The sequence below is a fragment of the Chiloscyllium plagiosum genome, chromosome 16, assembly GCF_004010195.1.
Source record: "Chiloscyllium plagiosum isolate BGI_BamShark_2017 chromosome 16, ASM401019v2, whole genome shotgun sequence".
Lineage (NCBI taxonomy): Eukaryota > Metazoa > Chordata > Chondrichthyes > Orectolobiformes > Hemiscylliidae > Chiloscyllium > Chiloscyllium plagiosum.
In genome coordinates, this window is record NC_057725.1 from 48,529,525 (window position 1) to 48,546,526 (window position 17,002).

General features: G+C 40.4%; 1 protein-coding gene across 2 annotated transcripts in view; it reads right to left on the bottom strand.

The window, feature by feature from the left end:
* Positions 1-17,002, bottom strand: part of dagla (diacylglycerol lipase, alpha) — a 388,180-nt gene that overhangs the window by 260,015 nt on the left and 111,163 nt on the right. The window contains exons 5-6 of one of the 2 annotated variants that reach the window (XM_043706006.1): positions 1,178-1,342; positions 958-1,017 (exon numbers count right to left, since the gene is read on the bottom strand). The exons of the other annotated variant lie outside the window; for it this stretch is intronic. The gene's annotated coding sequence lies outside the window, so the exon portion shown is untranslated. The remainder of the gene's footprint in view (positions 1-957; positions 1,018-1,177; positions 1,343-17,002) is intronic. 2 annotated transcript variants of the gene reach the window in all.

Sequence of the window (17,002 nt, forward strand, 5' to 3'; positions counted from 1 at the left end):
AAGGTGCCGGGAGTGGAGGTAGGGTTGGTGGGGAGTGTGGATCTGACGAGGGAGTCACGGAGGGAGTGGTCTTTACGGAATGCTGATAGGGGAGGGGAGGGAAATATATCCTTGGTGGTGGGGTCCGTTTGGAGGTAGATAGTAGTAGTTGGCTATGATGTGATTTCATCCTGGTCCTTGGCCTATTAGCATGTCCAATACATAAAGCAAAAACACAACTCAGTACAAGCCCAACAAACAGAAATCATAAATGTGTATGTGATTATAACTTTAGCAAGCCAATTACCGCTTCAGCTGAGAGCAGAAATCAGTGATACAGAAATCTTACAATGTCATTATTTCCATTACTAATGCTAACATTTTATTCCAGATTTTATTTAATTAACCAAATTTAAATGCGACAGCTGACATTGTAAGTGTTGAATGCATGTCTTTGGATCATTAGTTCAGTCCACTGATTAAGAGTCCAAAAAAAAGTCACTTACAATACTGTACCTCAAAAGGGATTCATGGGTTAAATTATAAGCACAGGTTGCATAACTTCATGCAGCTGTTCATGGGAGTAATATCAACATTGCCAAAAAAATTATTCTCAAATCCTCTACACTAGGACAAGAATAATAACTATTTTAAAAAACCATTCCACTGAACTGCTCAGCTACGCCCAACATCAAACCTAAGAACTATGTCAATGCATATTTTGTATTTCTGCTCATTCACATATATCTCAAATTGATACAAATAAATACTTCAAGAAATATTCTTGCAGCTGTTCTGATTGTTATACCATATCAAGAATTGTCATTTAATTTCAAGCATTATAATCAAATATAGATACATACTCAAATTAGCGACATTGAGAAGTGAACATACTATGGTTCAACCTCAGACAAATTATTACAAATGTAATACAAAACAATTTCATTTAAAATTTCCAGAAATTATTAACCTACTTACAAATTAAGTAAGGTGTTGTACAATGGTTTCTTGGTTTAAAACGAATCATAGTATCTTGCACTGTAAAAACACCAATAATATTGCTTGTATTCATGTGGAGTCTTCAGATGTACATCAGATTAGCAATTTTCTATGTTGTGCTTCAGACAAAATAAGCAAGAATATACTAAGGTTCCACATAAATTGACAGCATTATTGCCGTAGCTATAAAACTACATACAGGCAGCAATCCCACATCTGCACCACTCAATTCACGATCAACATCCTTCTCCCTTCACGGAACAGGAAATTGCAGTAGTAATGCTGCATTACTAAGATTCTTCCACTGATGGGAAAGGCCCATAACTCAGAAGAGCTGTTTGTATTCATGATTTCTGACGTCATTCTGAGAGAGAGAGAGAGAGAGAGAGAGAGAGAGAGCATAGCAGAAGCATAGAATTTATTTCCTGGGGCTATTCAATTTCATGTTTTTTCAATGCGTATTTGAATCAGACAAATTTAAATTTTGTTGCTGTGATATACAGTGGTCAGAAAATTTCTCAATGAAGCTGTCAATTAATCACATACTGAATAAAAGGTCTGACATCAGCAATGGCACAGTATACTGGTTTCAGTCTGCAGTAATGGAAAATCAAATCCTTGGAACAGAGAATTACAAATCCATTATTCAAACAAAAATATCTTGGTCTTAAAATTTATCCATACTTGAAAATTTAATAGAAAAATACACAGAATCAAAAAGTCATTTTTTAAAAAGCAGTTAAGTTTACAGAACAGGTACAGTACTAAATCATTTAAAGCAACAGAAAGGCACACGAACAAATGAACAAATTAAAGGAACTGCAGCCACAAATGAATAAATGTGTTCATGATCTACATTAGCTCTGAGCTGAAAATGTGTTGCTGGAAAAGCGCAGGTCAGCCAGCAACCAAGGAACTCAGCACCGCCTTCCTAACCTGCAATCTTCTTCCTGACCTCTCCGCCCCCACCCCACTCCGGCCTATCACCCTCACCTTGACCTCCCTCCACCTATCGCATTTCCAATGTCCCTCCTCCCTACCTTTTATCTTAGCCTGCTGTACACACTTTCCTCATTCCTGAAGAAGGGCTTGTGCCCTAAACGTCGATTCTCCTGTTCCTTGGATGCTGCCTGACCTGCTGCGCTTTTCCAACAACACATTTTCAGCTCTGATCTTCAGCATCTCCAGTCCTCAATTTCTCCTCCTACATTAGCTCTGGTCAAGCAATACTGGTTTTAAACTTCTCCTTGCTTTCAAACGTTCCCTTAAGCATCAGCGCTGCCTAACCCTTTAAACACCTCTAGCATTATCACCCTCTAATATATTGGTGTTCATCTAATCCCCATCCCTTAAGCACCCCTGATCTTTCCTGCTTCAACACGGTTGGCCTTACCTTTAACAGACTACATTCTAAGCTCTGATGTTCCTTCCCTGTACTTCTCTGCCTTTTTTTTCTACTGGTAAGACATCTTAAAAGACTAACCAAGCTTTAGCTTAACTGCTTCATATGTCTTTAGATTATCTGGAAATGTTCCTTGAAACCTCTTCAGATATTCATTGTTGCAACAAAATCGCTGGTTTCAAAGTTTATATTCTTTGAGATACTCACCTTAAGTGAACGGGTAACTCAAACTGAACCTTCGGACTGCTAGCAAAACAGAGACTGCAATCCAAACTCCCGGAGAAATGAACTGGGTGGAACTAGAAAAAAAACTGAGCAATCCAAGCTTAGACAATGATCTGAGTCGGCAGATTGACAATGATGGAGGCTGGATCCAGCAGGTGGGAGCAGTTGCTGCAGCTTTTCCTGTTAGTTGAAGATATTAGTGGATCTACGGCATCAAGGGATAGTTGAGGTCATTCTGCAGACTTGTATAGTTTCAAAGACCGCGCCCAAGGAACGCAGCATGTTGTGTCTACCGTTGGCAAAATCAGTCTAAATGCTGGAAGTGGAGAAGCTACAAGATCATCAGACCAGGAGCAGAAATATACCATTCAGCCTATCGTGTCTACTCTGTCGTTCAACAAGATCATGGCCAGTCTGATAATTACTCATTCATCCTACTTTCCTGACTTTTCCCCATAAATCTTGATTCTTTTATTGATTAAAAATCCATCTCTGACTCGCATTCTTCAATTATTTGAAAGACTCTGGAACTGAGATATATGACGTTGTTGAGAGAATTTGAGAGAATTGTCTCAGTTGTACCAGTTATTTAATATATATTATAATAAATTAAACAGGTCAGTGTAGTTTATGTCAAGTATGGGTAGTTATTACAGAGAGTTTTAAAAAGTGAAATTTTATCCATCAAATTTTTCCATTGGAGTTGTTTGGGGTGTTTGGTTCATACACCTGATCCCCTCAGAGGACAAACTCAAAGGCATTTCATAAATATATGCTGTTGTGCTCACCGTTGAGAGCTACAATTGAATGCTCTGGAGAACGCACCACAAAAACAGATTATAAACACTTCCTTGAGTGAAATAGCATCCAAGGTACAGATGGGTTGCTTGGGACTTTAGTTTCTTCATAGTCTGTGTGATACAGCAATTTCTTAATTTCCTGGACACTGAGATAAGAAGCAATTTGTGGGGTTTTTTTTCTGTATTCCCACTTTTTGCCTCATCACATTCCACTTCAAGGTGTGGTTCTTAAACGTTTACTCATCTGTATGATGCTAAGGTAATTGGGCAACTGCCAAACATTCCAAGCACATATTGCTTGAGACCAGTCATTATCTTTCTTTATGCACAGAGACTAAACAGTTCATTTCAAAACATTTTTAAAATAATCTAACAAAGCTTATACACAATTGATGGTTTAATGTATTTTAGTTTGTCAGTTCAGTGAGGCTGCAATAATTTATTCTTTATTCCAATAATTTCTCTTTCCATCTCTTAAAGGTATTGATTTGTGCTGCATGAACCAAATCATTGTTGCATCATCCATGGGTAAGCTATATAAGAATTAAAGTTATTTGACATTGGATTCCTATCAGGACCCAAATCTTTACTTATTAAACTACAAAATAGAGTCAGTGTGAAGGAATAGAAATCACAAGTGAGAACTCAGATTTAAATATCAATGACAGTGAGATGATTTATAATTGTGTTCACTTTAAAACAAATAAATTAACAGCATTTTTAAAAAAAACAGAAAATATTTTAACATTCAGCCACAGGATGATAGTGTTACTGACAATACCAAGATTACTTGCCTGTCCCGACTTGCCTCAGAGAAGATTTGGTAAGCCACATTCTGTAACTATTGCAATCCATGTGAAGGAGATTCTCCCTTAAATTGTTAGGAAGGGACTCCCATGATTTTCCGTGACAGGATGACATGCAAAATGGGAGGGGATTTTGCAAATTATGGTGCACCTTACTCTTCTAATGCTAATGGTTGTGGTTTGGGAAGTGCTGTCAAAGAAGCCTTGGCAAGTTGCAGGTTTTTTTGGTTAAGCGTATCGGATGTAGTTCACTGGTGACAGCAGTAAATATTTACAGCCATGGACCACAATTCAAGAACGGTGTTTTGCCGTGGATGTTGTTAATCTTTTGAAATGCAAGTCTTCACGATCTTTGGTGAGATGTGTTGAGACCCACAGCCTTTGTATCCAGTGTCCTCAGCTACCTTTTGAAGATGATTGCAAATTCTTCTGCCTTAGCGTTTATACTCATGTGTTGGACTCAATTAATGAGAGTATATATGATATTCATGGGGCTTCAGCATCATTACCGTTGTTTAATTGCTAATAGCTATATGTGATAGGTGTGGCAGAATTGCAGAGCTTTTGTTTGATCCCATTGGCTACAGGATCACTGAGCTCTGCTGAAAACATTTTTCTCTGGTGCTGGCAGACAAGCCTGAGGAACTGCATATAAATCAGAGACCCATGTTCTATTAATGAAGCCATATTCTTTTTTATTCATTCACAGGATGCAGGCATCACTGTCTGGGCTGGCATTACTTGCCCATCTCGAATCGTTCGGGGCAGTTAAGAGTCAACCACGCTGCTGTGGGTCTGGAGCCACATGTAGGCCAGACTGATAAGGATGGCAGTTTCCATCCTTAAAGGACATTAGTGAACTCAGATAGATTTTTCTGACAATCAACAATTAATTCATGGTCATGATTAGATTCTTAATTTCAGATTTTTAATGAATTCAAATTCCAGCATCTATCGTAGTGGGATTCAAACCTGGGTTCCCAGAACATTATCTGGGTTTCTGGATTAACAATCCAACAATAATATCAGTAGGCCATCACCTCCCCTGTCATGAAGGTGTTAAAAGTTAAACAATTAAGACTTTAACTATCTTGAGATGGTCTGCTTGCCAGGGTTCGTACTATCCAAGATCAGTGACGATTGGAGGCTAACGGACAAACAGACGTTTTAAAGTATCCATGTGCTTTTCAGATCACAGATGATTTTAAGCTTAATGACAATGAATTTGCATTTCTCTCTGAAGAAAGACCATTCATGCCACATTAGTATGGAGATGGAATTAGGGAGAAAAATTATTTTGTTTACCATGTCTCTGTTGTATTTAGTTGTGGGGATAAAGAAGGTTGTCAGTCTGGGCACAGCACCCTGGCAACATCCTTATAAATCTTTTCTGAACCCTTTCAAGTTTCACAACATGGATTCTATGTTTATTTCCTACATGTGTACTGGACTATTCTAGAATTTCATTTTTAAAAGACAAAGTACTACAGAGGCTGGAGAACTCAGCACGTCTGGCAGCATTTGTGCTGAGAGAAACAGAGTTAACCTCCTCTACTCCTCACTGAGTTGGGGTTGGAGCCAGGGAAGGGAGGCAATGCAGGATAGATGGGGTTGGGGGACAGTAGTAAGGGGGACAGGGCAAGGGATGGGAATGGGAATGGGAATGAGGACTGTCTTTTGGATAATAGAGGTTCCTCTGTATGTCAAATTGTAAGCTGTGAGGAAGACACAAAACAGGTTGCAGAAAGTCAGGTTAAGTGATAGGGAAATAATGTGGCAGATGGTGGATAATGCAGGGGAGTAAGAAATTGTGCACCTAAACAGTAAGACCAGAAAAATTGACTTTTTTTTTAAAAAGATGTGCAAGTTGCAAACGTTATTATTTAGAAAAAGTGTTAAGAGCCCTTATCCATCATGCAACTGCAAATTAGGAATGCAAACTGTAGTACAAGCATAAAGAAATCTTCTTTCATTTGTTATGAGACTTTGCTGAGATCACACCTGAAGCATTGTGTAGAGTTTTGGGGACTCTATATTGAAGGAAGAATATAATTACTTTGTAGGTAGTACAGCTTCATGGGATGAGATGGTTGTCCAACAATGAGACGCTCTGCAAAGTTTAGATGAATAAGATTCAAGATTCTGAATGGGCTTGACAGGGTTAGCACTGATAGGTTGGTTCCTTGGCTGAGGAGGCTTGACAGTCTACATAGCCTTTTCCTGCTTGTGTTCTTATAAAATACTACAACTCCAAAGTCATTAAACATTTTGCTGCACCTATCGTTCTCTCAGCTCCACTGTGAACACCTCCAACGAAATATCCAACATTTTATAGCACAGAAATAGGCTCCTACTAAAGTCATAAATGACAAGTTATGTGACAATAAATATGGCACAACTGTGCCACTTCATCCTTCTCAAACTATCTTCAGCTTTTGATACAATTAGTCACACCATCCTCCTGTGTGCCTTTCTCCATTGTCCAGCTGCTTCAGATTATACTCATCTGGTTCCAGTGTTAGATGTCCAGTCATCACACAGAAAATCACTTCCATTGGCTTTTCTCTCAATCCCATATAATTACATCTAGAGGTGCAGAAGAATTACTGTTATCCCCTTCCTATTTCTCATCTACATTCTGCCCCTCATTACCATCACCTTCTAGGACAAGGTACCATATATACAGTGACAATAATCAGCTCTACCTTACCACACTTAACCATTTTCTCATTTGTCACTGCATTAGTAAAGTGAGACCATCACTAGGCTAGTAATCCACAGACTGAGACTGATACTCAAAGGGCATTGGCTCAAATCCCAACACAGCATCTGCTTTAATTTAAATTCAATTAATGAAAAGTAAAAATTAATCTCAGTACTGATAACCATGTATAATTCACCAATTGTTGGAAAAACCAATTTGGTTCACTAATATCATTTAGCAAAGGAAATCTGCAATCTTTACCTAGTCTAGGATATGAAATGTGGAAGACTCAAGTGCTTCTCTGAAATGGCGTAGAAAACTATTCAGTGGCATTCGAAGACAAGAACAGATGGACACAAATGCTCACCTCATCAGCAATGCTTACATCCAATGGAAGAAAAAGCAAATTGTCCAAGAGATAGTAATTTGAGCAGAATACACCTCCTCCTAATACTGAAAAGATCAACGGCAGTTTTTGTTTCCAACAAAAACTTAATTCCCGAACAACTAATCCTCTTCTTGAGCACTGAGGATGAATAATACTATGCACAACCTCAGCAAACTATTTATTCCCCAAAATAAACTTCTGACAACATGTCCAATCAATCAAAATCACACACTTCCATCTCTGTAACAGTCCAATCGCCAACCCTGCCCCAATTCTAATACAGCTGCTCAAAAATTCCTCCATATCATTGTAACCTCATGAATCTTTCATTTTTCCTGCCAGCCTATCATCTTCCACCCTCCATATACTCAAGTTCATCCAAAAATCTGCTGATTATGTCCTACCTCATCCAGTCAATTCTGTGCTAACAGTCCAGCAATGCTTTGATTTTAAAATTTCAATCCTTGTTTCAGTCGCGTACCTCTACACCTTTCTCCAGCACTAATATATTCTGAGATCTGTGTTCCTCGAAATCTGACTTCTTGCACATTCTGGCTTTAATCAGTCCACCTGGTGGCAAGATCTTCAGCTGATTGTAACAAGAACAATACAGCCTGAGCTGACACATCTTGTCCTTTCATACTAAAACTGTCTTCACTTATAGGGTTCATATCCCTCTATTCCCTTTCTGTTCATGTATTCATCCAGGTGTTTCTTGAATTCTGCTATTATGTCTGCTTCCACTACCACCTCTGGCAGCACATTCCAGGCACACAAAGCCTTACCTCGTACATCTCATTTAAAACCCCCTTCTACCTCCACACCTTGAACCTATGTCCCCTACTAATTGACACCTCCATCCTGGGGAAAAAAGCCTCATACTACTTGTAGCCTAAGCTATGGAATTCCTTCCTAAGCTATGGAATTCATTTTAATGTGTATTTTTTCATGAAATGGCTAATACGGAGATATGCCAGGCAATGGTGTGGTACATATCTTCTGTGAATGATTTTGAATTACGCAGACAGTCAACACTTCTCTAAAAGAAAAGCAATAAATACTTCCATTGCAACACCAAGAAAATTTCATAAAATCAAAAATCAATTCTCCCTTGTACCCAAAGTCACAGAAAATACAATCATAGAATCCCTATTGTGTGGAAGCAGGCCATTCTGCCCATCCACACCAGTTCAAACACACCCTTCTTACCTATCCCTACACTTCCCATGGCTAATCCACCTAGCCTGTGTATCTCTGGACACTATGGGCAATTCAGCGTGGCCAATCCACCTAAGCTGCACATCTTTGGATTGTAGGAGGAAACAGAGCATCCAGAGGAAACCCGGAGACACAAGAGGAGAATGTGCAAACAGACAGTCACTCAAATGGTACAAGCTTTTACACTAGAAAAAGATGGATTCTTATTAAAAATGTTAATTGTGAAGTGTTGATTGATAATCTTATGATGTCAAACTGACAGAATTGATTTTTAACAGAACAATAGAATCAAACACTCAGAACTACTTCAGACCTAGTTCACAATCGACTTACCACATTCAACTGTTTTCTTTCCCAGTCTTCCCAGTTGTACTGGCACTCCTCTTTCATCTACCTAAAATGAACTCCAGACAGATATTCTTACCCCACCTCTTCCACCTCAAAGTTCATGCTGACAATTTTGCCATTGCACAAATTCATCCTGGCACACTTCTGTCCCATTCTCCAAAACACTCCTCCTCATTCCAAAGTGTTGAGTCCTGCTTTTACCCACATTCACCTTCTTTCCTGACCATTGTCCCAATCCTACCCAAGTTCAGACACTAATGAACTCTCCTTAATGTCACTCAAGCTGCAAACAGCAGTGATTCCAAATACAGTGTAGACTCCAGAAAGACAGGAACAGTGGAACCATGCCACATAGGGCTGAGGGGAGCGGTTCATACTGATTTTGCTTCCAAATTGCTGACCTGCTAATATTTGGCAAGTTGGCTGATGGTCTGTCCTATCAAAAATATTTGCACTCTTAAATATTTGCTGACTTATGTACAGTTCTATTGTCTCTGTGTATCTCTGTCGAATAGTATTGAAGCTGTGACCCAATTCAATAGATTTATATTCCAATCTATCTTCTTTTAAAATGTTGAAGCAGTTCAGAAACCTTGGAGTGTCCTTTCTCACATCATGGTGCCAGCACGGAATCCTGGTCAAAGTAGTCTATTAATAGTTAACATTTAAAAACACTATAAATTACTAAAGAGTAACAGAATATAGGTATGTTAGGAATAAAAGAATGACTAGGGTAGGAATAGGTCCAGTCAATGATAGTAGTGGGAAGTTGCGTGTGGAGGCGGAAGAGATTGGGGAGACACTGAATGAATACTTTTCTTCAGTATTTACTCAGGAACAGGGCATTGTCGTCGATGTGAATACTGAGTCACAAATAAGTAGAATGGATGGCTTTGAGGTATGTAGAGAAGAGGTGTTGGAAATCCTGGAAAAGGTGAAAATAGATAAGTACCCTGGGCCTGATGGCATTTATCCTAGGATTCTCTGGGAAGCAAGGGAGGAGAATGCAGAGCCATTGGCCTTGATTTTTATGTCCTCGTTGACTACAGGAGTAGTGCCAGAAGACTGGAGGATAGCAAATGTGGTTCCCTTGTTCAAAAAGGGGAGTAGGGATAACCCTAGTAACTATAGGCCGGTGAGTCTCACTTCTGTTGTGGGCAAAGTCTTAGAGAGAATTGTAAGGGATAGGATTTATGCACATCTGGATAGGAATAATGTGATCAAAGATAGTCAGCATGGTTTTGTGAAGGGCAAGACGTGCCTCACAAACCTTATTGAATTCTTTGAAAACGTGACGAAGGAGGTTGATGAGGGGAAAGCGGAAGATGTGGTATATATGGATTTTAGTAAGGCGTTTGATAAGGTTCCCCATGGTAGGCTACTGCAGAAAATACGGAGATATGGCATTGAGGGTGAGTTGGAGGTTGGGATTAGGAATTGGCTGGATGGAAGAAGACAGAGGGTAGTAGTTGATGGCAAAGTTTCTTCATGGAGTGCCGTCACTAGCGGTGTCCCGCAAGGATCTGTTTTGGGACCATTGCTGTTTGTCATTTTTATAAATGACCTGGAAGAGGGGTTAGAAGGTTGGGTAAGCAAGTTTGCGGATGATACGAAAGTCAGAGGAGTTGTTGACAGTGAGGAAGGATGTGGCAGGTTACAGCAGGATATAGAGAAGCTGCAGAGCTGGGCAGAAAGGTGGCAGATGGAATACAATGTAGCTAAGTGCGAGGTGATTCACTTTGGGAAGAATAACAAAAAGATGGGGTACGGGGCTAATGGTCGGATACTTGGTAGTGTGGATGAGCAGAGGGATCTTGGTGTCCATGTACACAGATCTCTGAAAGTTGCCACCCAGGTAAATAGTGCGGTGAGGAAGGCATATGGCGTACTGGCTTTTATTGGTAGAGGAATTGAGTTCCGGAGTCCTGAGGTCATGATGCAGTTGTATAAGACTCTGGTACGGCCGCATCTGGAATATTGTGTGCAGTTTTGGTCGCCATACTATAGGAAGGATGTGGAGGCACTGGAACGGGTGCAGAGGAGGTTTACCAGGATGTTGCCTGGTATGGAAGAAAGGGGTAGGTTTTTCACTCAGCGAGTTGTAAGTTCATGGAATGCCCTGCCAGTAGCAGTGGTGGACTCTCCCTCTTTATGGGCATTTAAGCGGGCATTGGATAGGTATATGGAGGATAGTGGGTTAGTATAGGTTAGGTGGGCTTGGATCGGCGCAACATCGAGGGCCAAAGGGCCTGTACTGCGCTGTATTGTTCTATGTTCTATGTTCTATGTAGAATAATGAGAACTGCAATGTCTCAAGATTATTTTCAAGGCTCCCCAATGGCTTAGAGTTCAAAGGCACTACCACACACAATTCCAGAAAATATCAGTGTCTGATCTTCCTTGAATGCAAAGTTAACACACCTGTAAAGTCGTTTGTTTATTATAATTAGCTTCTACATTACAGAGTACAGACAGCATTGCATGCAGCTGTGCTATTTTTCAAAGTCAAGTAACCTGCCAACTCAATGTTCATATTCACACAAAGAAAAGGGCTCTTGTGGCACAATAACAGTGTCCCTACCTCTGGATCACAATTTACCATATAGAGTATTTAGGATAGCTGTCAGTGCAAATGGAGCAAACCCAGCATGTTTCAGGATATTCACAAAGCAAGAAATCCAGGTAAGTGAAAAGTGCAGTGTAGGGAAAGAAGAACTTAGAATAAATTCAGTTTTTGTCACTTCACTTAAGGTGTGACATAGCTGCACTGGTGTCAGTGAGAGATTGCCTAGAAGGATTCCTGGGACTAAAGTTTGAGAAACAGTTGAGTAGATTAGCCTTTGTTAGTTAGAGGCTCACAAAATGAGAGGTGACCTAAATTCATCAGTGTTCAGAATCATCTTCCCTAACATGCAGTAAAGGTTGGGTCATTGAACATGTTGAAGGCTGAGTTAGTCAGATTTTGATCAACAATGGAGGGACAGGCAGGAAAGTGAAGCTAAGACTTCAATCAATTTGGTTATGGTCTTAGTGAACAGCGGAACAGGAACGATGAACTACATGGTCTGTTCCTGGATTCATTTATTAATATCTTATGTCTTAAATGATAAACAACTTCCAAGCAGCTAGTCACTTTGTTCTTTACCACGTTACTGCCATATGAAAAAGATATTATGCAGTAATTTCAAATCGTAAATGGTCGGAGTTTCTAAGCAGAAAACCTTTTATACGATTGGAAACATTACAATAATGAACTGATGAAAATGAGTGCTGAGCCTTATACTTAGCTTTAGAAAGAGCACAGATGTTTTGTCATCACCATGGGTGCAGCAGGACAAAAATTACAACAGCAGCAGGGTGATGCTACATTTATGTAACACACAAGAGATTCTACGGCCTACATGCTTGTTGGGTGGCTTATTTCAGCTCACTCAAAAAGTAACTTAATTCATTCTGACTCTAATAAATATGCAAATGAAAATATCAAATTTTCAATATTCATATTAAATATTTGATTGAACACAAGTTAGCTCCACATCTAAAGACCTGACTAAGTTTTTTTTTACTCAAATAGCACATGTAATTTCTAATGGCAAACAAACTATTTTTCCAAATTTTCAGCCATCATGCGATAGCTGTAACCATCCAACATTGCTAGCTGTTGTCCTGGTCACCTGTCTTACTCTGTCCATTGTGAATAAACACCAAACACTATTGCTGCCTTAATTCATATTTTCCTTCCACACTTTAACTAAAACCTGTATGAACACAGACTCTTATTCACTGGATGGAATTTTATATAAGCCTGAGTGATGTAGACTATTGTGAGATTTGTAGAAATTTATCAAGGCTTATAGTGACATCAGCAGCATCTCATTATATCTATTACATATCTGCAAACTGGGAAGGTAAGTCAGCAATTAAGGGGTATCGTTGCTGTTTACACACTTATTTTTAAAACAACCCAACTTGCCCTCATTAATGTTCAGCTTCCCATCTCATAAAACACACAAATCAAACTAAATGCCAAGGATGCCTTACATAGAAGTACCTCAATGTTGAACACTGGGTACCAACATCCTAGGGCACGTTCCTTGGGCACAAACCACACTCACCCTATGTGCATGGTGGCATCCAACATATGTCAGCTTCTAAGAATCCTCAAAGCACATTTCTGATCCATTTACAGGAGGCTCACATTCTGGAGAAGGGTCACTGGTCTTGATACATTAACTCTTTTCTCTCCACTGATGCTGCCAGACCTGCAGAGCTTTTCCAGCAACTGCTGATTTTGTTTTTATTTTCCTGCATCTGCAGTTATTTCAGTTTTTCCATGCACCAAGTTGCCTTCCTCTCTTTCATTATGATCTTTTTTGTAGGACTCAACTGGGTGATATTTACCTGTACTCCTCACTAAAAGTCTATAAACCAGGCAACCAAACAATTCTGTAGAACTTACTTGTGCCGCAAAATGAAATGCTCACACATTTGCTACAGGAAGGTGTTCTATTTATTCACCTTCAGTCAGCTTAAGGACAGGTTGACATATCCAAGGCCCAGGGGTCTTGGATATTAAACACAACTAAAATTCCACAGTCTACTCATAGAAAAGTCTGGAGAAATGCTTCCCCAAGAGTTCTGGAGCGAAGGAGAAAGAATTCCATTCCGCCACTAAGTTCTATTAGTAACTGTATTAAGCATGAACACTGTACTGCAACGTTTTATCACTTCAACATTAGACTATTAAATAGTCATATAAGTTGCAATTACTGTGGCTATGTTTGCCAAGCTGTGAATTTGGTTTGCAAGTGTTTTGTCCCCTTTCTAGGTGACATTCTCAGTGCTGTGCACCCTCACTGCTATACTGTGTCGGTTGGAATTTGTTTGGTTTCATTCCCAATGCTTCCGGTTGTTCATTACAGTGGTCGGTATATTGGATCTAGCTCAATGTGTTTATTAATGGATTCCGCGGATGAGTGCCACATTTCTAGAAATTCTATTGCTGCCCTCTGTTTGGCTTGTCCTATTATTGTTATGTTGTCCCAGTCAATTTTGTTGTCCTTGTCTTCTAGGTGTATAGCTAGTTGGGACAGCTAGTCATGGCATTTAGGGGCTAGTTGATGTTCCTGAATGCAGATCAATCACTGTCTGCCTGGTTTCCTACATAAACACATTAACCTAAGAGCCAATACACTGACCACTGCAAAGAACAACCGGAACCGTTAACCAGAAGCAGCAGGAAGGAATCCAAATAAATCCTAACTGATTGTACAGTAGCACTTCACAGGAGGCTCCACAACACTGATAATGTCACCGAGAAAGGAGACAATTCGCCAGCAAACCAAATTCAAGCTCAGCGAACATACTCACAACATATGGAACCAGCACCCGAGTTACAAACCTTTTACGTAAGTTTGATTTACCTCCATTGCCAAGATATTTTCTTGAGACTACATGAACCACAAAACCCTGTCTGTCTTACTCACTTCACCACCACTCGACTCTTCTCCCAAGAGAATAGACATTAGACAATTAATAGCCTTCAATTTGTCCCTAACTAAATAGCAGGTACCTGGAACTTTTCATTAATGGCACACTTTATCACAAAATATACATATGTATTGTTACCATTCTTCTGAGTACACCATGGACACACAACATACCTCACGAAATAGTAGCTCCATCAGCTTCTCTACATCCTAAACCTGGTAAGGACGGAATGTCTTAAATATATATTAGCATATAGTCTCCAGACTTCTTGCAAGCAACACCTCCTTCAACTACTCGTACAAGGTTGAAAGTTTCTTTTTACACAGTATAATGGGTAATATGGTTTAACATGAAGGAAGAATGTAGCTAGACCAGTCTGCCACTGCAATGTTTCAGATATCAAAGTCAAACGCCATAACCAGATCAATGAATCCCCTGACATTGCTTGATCCTATTCTTCATGCAAGGTGGTTTGACAAAACAATCTGCTCACGAAGGCACTGCTCATGCTAAATACCGCTTAATAATGGAACCTCGGAGGAATGGGATTCTTTCTACTGACTCAATAGAAATCTGGACAAGCAGTGGGATGCTCTCTAATGTAATCAGCAACAATACGGCAACTCTTTTCTGAGTTTGACATATCTACATTACTGGCTTGGTTTTCAATGTTGTTATAGCTTAAAGAAATTCTTCCATTTCATACAGTTGACTTGAAACATGGAAAACAGTTTGACTGATTCCAGGGATGGCGGTACTGTCATATGAGGAGAGACAAGGTTAGGATTGTTTTCGCTGGAGTTCAAACAAGTGAGAGGGGGGTTCTAATAGAGACTTATAAAATTCCAACAGGAATAAAGTTAAAAATCACACAACACCAGGTTATAGTCCAACAGGTTTAATTGGAAGTACTAGCTTTCAGAGCACCGCTTCTTCATCAGGTGGTTGTGGAGGACACAATTGTAAGGCACAGAATTTATAGCAAAAATTTACAGTGTGAAGTAACTGAAATTATACATTGAAAAATAACTTGATTGTCTGTTGAGTCAGTTAGAATACCATGATAGTTTCACTTCTTAGAGTCATAGAGATGTACAACATGGAAACAGACTCTTCAGTCCAACCCATCCATGCCGACCAGATATCCCAACCCAATCTAGTCCCACCTGCCGGCACCCGGCCCATATCCCTCCAAACCCTTCCTATTCATAAACCCATCCAAATGCCTCTTAAATGTTGCAATTGTACCAGCCTCCACCACATCCTCTGGCATCTTTTATGTGTAAATCACAAAACTTTTTTTAAAGTTGCATTCTCAGGTTAACTGTAACAACTGGTGTTAGCTAGACAATATGTTGAAGGTACTAGCCCCGTGTTCTCTGCCTGTGCCATGATGTTTAGATTAATTCTAATCCGTAGTGTGACATGACCCAAGGTCCCGGTTGAGGCCCTCCCTATGGGTATGGAACTTAGCTATCAGTCTCTGCTCGACCACTTTTCACTGCTGCCTGTCCCGAAGTCCACCTTAGAGGATGGTCACCTGAAGGTCTGAGGTCGAATGTCCTGGACCGCTGAAGTGTTCCCCAACTGGGAGGGAACACTCCTGTCTGTTGATTGTTGTGTGGTGCCCATTCATCCGTTGTCGTAGCCTTTGCTCGGTTTCCCCAATGTACCATGCCTCAGGGCATCCTTGTTTGCAACGTATAAGATAGACAACGTTGGCTGAGTCACATGAGTACATGCCATGTATATGGTGAGAGGTGTCCCCATGGGTAATGGTGGTATCCATGTCCACACTCTGACATGTCTTGCAGCGCCTACCATGACAGGGTTGTATGGAGTTGTCCTGAAAGCCGGGCAGCTTGCTACAAACAATGATCTGTTTGAGGGCTAGCGGTTATTTAAAGGCAAGCAGTGGAGGTGTGGACAAGGTCTTGGCGAGGTCCTCATCCGCATTGATAATGTGTTGCAGATCACGAAGAACATGGCGTAGTTTTTCAGCTTTCCTGGGAAGTACTGGAAAATGAAGGGTACCCTGTCGGTTGCAGCACGTGTCTGTCTCCTGAGGAGGTCATTACGGTTCCTCGCTGTGGCGAGTCAGAACTGGTGGTCGATGAGTTGAGCATCGTATCCCATTCTTATGAGGGCATTCCTGAGTACTTCCAGGTGCCCGTCACATTCCTCCTCATCTGAGCAGATCCAGTGTACGTGTAGGGATTGTCCATAGGGGATGGCTGTTTTAATATGTTTTGGGTGGAAGCTGGAGAAGTGTAGCATTGTGAGGTTGTTAGTGGGTTTGCGGTAGAGTGTGGTGCGAAGGTGTCCATCCTTGATGAAAATGCATGTGTCCAAGAATGAGACAGATAGTCAAGAGTAGTCCATGATGAGTTTGATGGTGGGGGATGAAACTTGTTGATATCACTGTGTAGTTTTATCAGTGACTCCTCGCCATGGGTCCAGAGGAAGAAAATGTCGTCAATGTATTTGGTGTATAATGTTGGCTGGAGATCCTGCGTAGAGAAGATGTCTTGTTCGAACCTGTGCATGAAGATGTTGGCATATTGAGGTGCAAACTTGGTCCCCATGGCTGCTCCAGGTGGCAGGATGAAGAACTGGTTATCAAAGGGGAAGACGGTGTGATAG